We start from the raw sequence: 6,254 nt of genomic DNA, 5'->3' as shown, positions 1-6,254 counted from the left end.
TGCCTCAGCCTCCCGAGTAGCTGCGCTTACAGGCACAGGCCACCATATCCAGCTAAGTTTTTGTATTTTTAGTAGAGATGGGGTTTTGTCATGTTGGCCAGCCTGGTCTCGAACTCCTGATTTCAAGTGATCCACCTGCCTCAGCCTCCCAAAGTGCTGGGATTACAGGCATGAGCCACTGCACCTGGCCAATATAAAGCTTTTCTAGTGCATGGGGCAGTCAGCCTCTCTTGCTGGATAACAAGTTCGGAATGAAGTGAGACACTGAGCCACAAGAATATCTGTGGGCAGGTTGTTCTAGGCAGAGGGAACCGCCAAGTGCTAAGGCCCTGAGATGCAGACTTGCCTGGCTGCCCAAGGATGAAAGAGGACAGATGTAGCTACGAAAGAAATGAGGGGGAAGTGCCCCTACTGTGCTAGGAGCTTCCTTGTTTTCTTCTTCTGTCCCCCCAACCCCCACCCCACAATCCTCACAACCACCTTATAAAACAAGGATATCTGGCTGTATTTTACCAACATTGGCTAATGCTTTCTGAGCATAACTGTGTGTGAGACACTGTTCTAAAGAAGCACCTTTGGCCAGCCCCTGGTGGCTCACGCCTGTAATCCTAGCATTTTGGGAGGCCAAGGTGGGCGAATCACCTAAGGTCAGGAGTTCAAGAGCAGCCTGGCCAACATGGTGAAACCCCATCTCTACTAAAAATACAAAATTAGCTGGCTGTGGTGGCGCACACCTGTAATCACAGCTACTAGGGAGGCTGAGGCAGGAGAATTGCTTGAACCGGGGAGGCGGAGGCTGCAGTGAGCTGAGATCACACCACTGCGCTCTCGCCTGGGCGAGACAGAGTAAGACTGTCTCAAAATAATAATAATAAAATAAAATAAATAAGCACCTTCCACAGATTACCTTACTTAACTGCCACAGCGGTGCTGCAGGAGACACTGTTCTCCCTTTTATAGGCCAACATAAATAATGGAATCAAAGGCTGGGCGCAGTGGTTCGCGCCTGTAATCCCAGCACTTTGGGAGGCTAAGGTGGACAGATCACCTGAGGTCAGAAATTCAAGATCAGCCTGGGCAACATGGTGAAACCCTGTCTCTACCAAAAATATAAAATTAGCTGGGCATGGTGGTGTGCACCTGTAATCCCAGCTACTCTGGAGGCTGGGGCATGAGAATTGCTTGAACTCAGGAGGCGGAGGTTGCAGTGAGCTGAGATTGTGCCACTGCACTCCAGCCTGGGCCAAAGAGTGAGACTCTGTCTAAACCAAACCAAACCAAACCAAACCAAACAAAACAAAACAAAGAAACCCATAATAATAGAATCAAAGTGGCGAACTAAGGTCTCACAGTTCATAAGTAACAGAGCCAGGACTAGCACCCAGACCCACTGGACTTGGCTTTGCTCCTTGTACATCAGCCTGCTGTCTGCCTGCTTCTGATGATCTTGCCCCCTGAACTATACCTGACTTACCCAGGCCAGCAACACAGCTTGGTGGTTGCTGCTCCTCAGCCATGCATGGGCCTCATATGATAAACATGTAGTTTGTGTCAGAACCGTGTGGCTCTCTAGCTGATATTCATTCTCGCTTCCTTTATTTTGTTAGCAGTGGCAATGAATTAAACTAAAATGCAGTCTCTCTTGGAGGTATGGATAGCTATACAACATAATTCTGGCCAATGGGATGAAAGAGGAAATTGTGTTGGTAGGGTTACACCAACAGTCCTTCAGGAAAGAGCAGAAATGAGAGGAAAAAGAAACCCCTGTGTTGTTAAGTCACCATTATCTGGATCCAACCAATTGTCTGAATTACACCCCAAACACAGAATTCAGAGAACCTATAATATGGAATGAGATGAGCAAGAGGGGTCAGGAAGCAGATGTTAAGGACTTGGAAGTTGCAGACTGGAAAGTGTTGACCTAGCTGTTAAATGTGAAGTATCTGGTCAAATTGTCTACTGCTGGATGTTGCAAAGTCATTTACATGTTGACTGAGGTTGTGCAGTTAGAAAAAATGGTAAGAAAAATTTAGAATATTGGTAGGTGCTTTTTCCTTTTTAACCATTTTTTTTTTTTTTTGGAGATGGAGTTTCTCGTCTGTTACCCAGGCTGGAGTGCAATGGGGTGATCTAGGTTCACCACAGCCTCTGCCTCTCGGGTTCAAGCAATTCTCTTGCCTTCGCCTCCCAAGTAGCTGGGATTACAGGCATACGGCACCATGCTTGGCTAATTTTGTATTTTTAGTAGAGACGGGGTTTCTCCATATTGGTCAGGCTGGTCTCGAACTCCTGACCTCAGGTGATCTGCGCCCCCCTCGGCCTCCCAAAGTGCTGGGATTACCGGTGTGAGCGACCATGCCTGGCCAGTAGGTGCTTTTTCACTCTCAGCAAAGTCTACAGCTCCTCAACTCAGTAAGCAATCACAGATAAAGAGAAATATCACTTTGCTTAGAAAGGCACTCTTGACATTGAGTCTGCAATCTAAATTTCCTAGGAAGCCCACATTATGAACCCTTGCAGGGTTACAAAAATCAGCTTTATCACAAGCGGACAAGTGGTGTCCTACTAGCCGGAGCTTGTAAGTCTGTTGGCAAAAATGTGATTACCCACCAGAAACCATTGTTTCAACTGTCCTCAGCAGCATACATTAAGTAGTATATGTTAAGTTAAAATTTAGAGAGATGGGGGCGCATTCTAAGTTAAAAAGTCAAGGATTCAAATAATAAGGAATTGACCAGAAACACACAGACTAGATACCTTAAAAAAAACTGCAACCCTGGTCCACAACAGCCTGGGATGGTTAAATCTCTACAGCAACCTTGCAACTCTTCCTCTCCCTCTTTCTCACCAGCAATTGACATCAACGAGTAGACTTCAAAAAGTGTTCTGCCCCCAGAAAAGGTGTCCTTCCTGTGCCCATCACAAAAGTGGCCATGGTGGACAGTGAATGAGGAACGACCTCCCGGCGCTGGGCACAGTGGCTCACGCTTGTAATCTCAGCACTTTGGGAGGCCAAGGTGGGAGGATCACCTGAGGTCAAGAGATTGAGACCAGCCTGGCCAACATAGTGAAACTCCATCTCTACTAAAAATACAAAATTAGCCAGGCGTGGTGGCGGGTGCCTGTAGTCCCAGCTACTTGGGAGGCTGAGGCAGAAGAATCACTTGAACCCAGGAGGCGGAGGTTGCAGTGAGCCGAGATTGCACTACCACACTCCAGCCTGGCAACAGAGCGAGACTCCATCTCAAAAAAAAAAAAAAAAGACCTCCCAGTAAGAGGTAAGGGCCATGGAAGGCCATAAACAAGGAGTTCCTTCCACTAGAGCAAGGGGTGGCCAGAGTGAGGACCCTTGCTATTCTTGGCCAGCAGGATTTGGTCATAGCTATGGACAGTGACCATGGTATTTTCCATCTCTCCTTTTATAAATGGATTTTTTTGTTGTTGTTTGGAGAAGGAGTTTTGTTCTTATTGCTCAGGCTGGAATGCAGTGGTGCAATCTCAGCTCACTGCAACCTCCACTTCCCAGATTCAAGTGACTCTTTTGCCTCAGCCTCCCAAGTAGCTGGCATTACAGGCGCCCGCCACCACACCTGGCTAGTTTTGTATTTTTAGTAGAGACAGGGTTTCACCATGTTGGCCAGGCTGGTCTCAAACTCCTGACCTCAGGTGATCCACTCACCTCGGCCTCCCAAAGTGCTGGGATTACAGGCGTTGAGCCGCTGCTCCCAGCCCGGAAGTTTTTATTGTAGTTATTTTACACCTTTTCCAGTATTGTATCTTGGGGGTACTAAAGACTGCTCACAGGGAGCCCTATCTAGCGCTGATGGAGAAGACCACATAACACCCAGACGTCTGGGGCTCTAGTCTGGAAATGCTACCTGGATGAGGCTTGGGTGCCACCTCCCTTGGCCTACGCCTTGAATGGAAAGAAGGGTATGTCTCAGTAACCAAAGAAGAGGACTGTGGCAGAGAATGCTAGTTCCCTACAGAGTGTCCTGCTGGCTTTTTCCTTATTAACAGAAACCTACCTGTGTTTGAGGAGCAAGTGCCCAGCCAAAAAGCAGTTTCTTAATGCACCTTCAGAGAGGAGTGGACATAAGATACAGTCCTGGCCCATCAAGTTGTTGGGAGAGGCATCCAGGCAGGCTCCTTTTATATGGGGTCTCTTTTCCCTTTTTCTTGCTTAGAATGCATATGTGATGGCTGGAGCTTTAGCAACCATCTTGTGACCTTGAGCAGCCATACCAGCCCCAGATATTTAACCTCCAGACTTCTTATTACATGAGACAAAAACAGGCACCTATCTCGTCTAAGCCCTGTTAATTAGATATTCTGTTATAGCTGAATAAAATCCTTAGTGAATGTATTGCTTTCATTCACTTTTCACCCTCAGATTCAAGGCCCTGAACATAATCCTGAGTCCTTCAACTTCAGCCCTGCTACCTTCCCAACGTGCAGTTATTACTGAGTTCCTACCTTGATTTGAGGGTTGCCAAAAAACACAGAGCATGTGTCTGCCCGTTAAAAAAGTGAAAGCATAGGCCAGGTGCGGTGGCTCACGCCTGTAATCCCAGCACTTCAGGAGGTTGAGGCGGGCAGATCACGAGGTCAGGAGATCAAGACCATGCTGGCTAACATGGTGAAACCCCGTCTCTACTAAAAATACAGAGAATTAGCTGGGCGTGGTGGCGGGCGCCTGTAGTCCTAGCTACTCGGGAGGCTGAGGCAGAAGAATGGCGTGAACCCGGGAGACGGAGCTCGCAGTGAGCCGAGATCACGCCACTGCACTCCAGCCTGGGCGACAGAGCGAGACTCCGTCTCAAAAACAAAAACAAAAAAGATGAAAGCACACATAAACTTAACCAGTGATACATTAGCATTACTGTGCAGTCCCAGGTGTTTCACACAAACATACAACTGATTGAGAAACATTGCAAATACAAACAACTGGGACTCCCTTAAGTCAGGTTATGTTTTGGGAGAGCTAATTTTTTAATTTAATTAATTAATTAATTAATTAATTAATTTTAATCAGCTCACTGCAACCTCCACCTCCTGGGTTCAATAAATTCTCCTGCCTCAGCCTCCTGAGTAGCTGGGATTACAGGCACCCACCACCATGCCCGGCTAATTTCTGTATTTTTAGTAGAGACAGGGTTTCACCATGTTGGCCAGGCTGGTCTCAAATTCCTGACCTCAGGTGATCCACCTGCCTCGGCCTCCCAAAGTGCTGGGATTATACGTGTGAGCCATGGCACCCGGCCTGGGACAGCTAATTTTTATCTGCCTACATGGCTGACTCCATACTAGATGAAGGGCTGTGCATATGGCGCAGAGAATTTGATCTAGCCTTTTATGGAACAAGGGTTGATTCTGCCAGGCACTGTGCTAGGTTAGAAAAGAAAAGATGAACAGCTTGTAGAGGCTGCGATCCACTGAAGACCATAAAATAAACAGCAACAATAAAATGTGCAAAGACCCATGGAAGGTGCACTTGGAGGCATAGGATGGATTCTGAGAAGTGAGGCTTTCCAAGGTCAATGCTGAGGTTTTAGGGGATGAGAGAGATGTTCCCATATATTAATAAATTATAGAAGGTAAGAACCTAGAAGGAACCTCAGGGATTACCTCCTCCAGCCTTCAATTTTATAGATGAGAGAAATGAATCTCAAGGCAGGCCCAAGATCCTTCAATTTCTGGGTTTGATGACCCTTGAAGAATATGAAAAAGAAAAAAAAAATGATTGAAATGAAAAAGAACAACCTGGCAGCTATTTTGAGACTCTATTATCTGAAGATATTATATGTCCTATGGACTATCTGTCCAAATAAAAATGGGAATGAGTAGAAATTGCAGGCAGACTCATGAATGTTGAAGGCCAAAAAACCCTAATGAATATTAGAAGTTATTTCTGTTCCCTACCTACTTCTAAAATATATTTGCTGTGGCTTCAAATATGAGCTCTGCGGTTTAAGATTGTTTACTCAGGATGTCAGGATTTGGCCAGTTCTGGGTTAATAATATTTCTAGAGTTTAGATATCTCAGTTCTAAAAGAGCATACTAATTGAGGAAAGAGGACATATATGAGGCAATGTGCATATTTGTACAATGGCAGTTCAATGCTCTGAAACAGTTGCTATCTACTGAATAGGTAATTGACTGAGAACAGTCAGGGCTTCTGTGTTAGCAGCAAGACAGCCATGAGGTCACTGTGACTGCCCTCTATCTTCTGATCATTCTGTCCATGTGATAC

General features: G+C 46.1%; 1 protein-coding gene across 1 annotated transcript in view; it reads right to left on the bottom strand.

Annotated features, from left to right (window-relative positions):
• PDZD2 (PDZ domain containing 2) overlaps nt 1–5,711 on the bottom strand; it is a 386,629-nt gene extending 380,918 nt beyond the window's left edge. Inside the window, exon 1 of the mRNA XM_011980798.1 lies at nt 5,629–5,711. The gene's annotated coding sequence lies outside the window, so the exon portion shown is untranslated. The remainder of the gene's footprint in view (nt 1–5,628) is intronic.
• Between the last annotated feature and the right edge of the window lie 543 nt (nt 5,712–6,254).

This window comes from Mandrillus leucophaeus, unplaced genomic scaffold (genome assembly GCF_000951045.1).
Source record: "Mandrillus leucophaeus isolate KB7577 unplaced genomic scaffold, Mleu.le_1.0 Scaffold218, whole genome shotgun sequence".
Taxonomy (NCBI): domain Eukaryota; kingdom Metazoa; phylum Chordata; class Mammalia; order Primates; family Cercopithecidae; genus Mandrillus; species Mandrillus leucophaeus.
The sequence above is the reverse complement of the archived record's forward strand: the minus strand, read 5'-3'. Positions and strand labels throughout refer to the sequence as shown.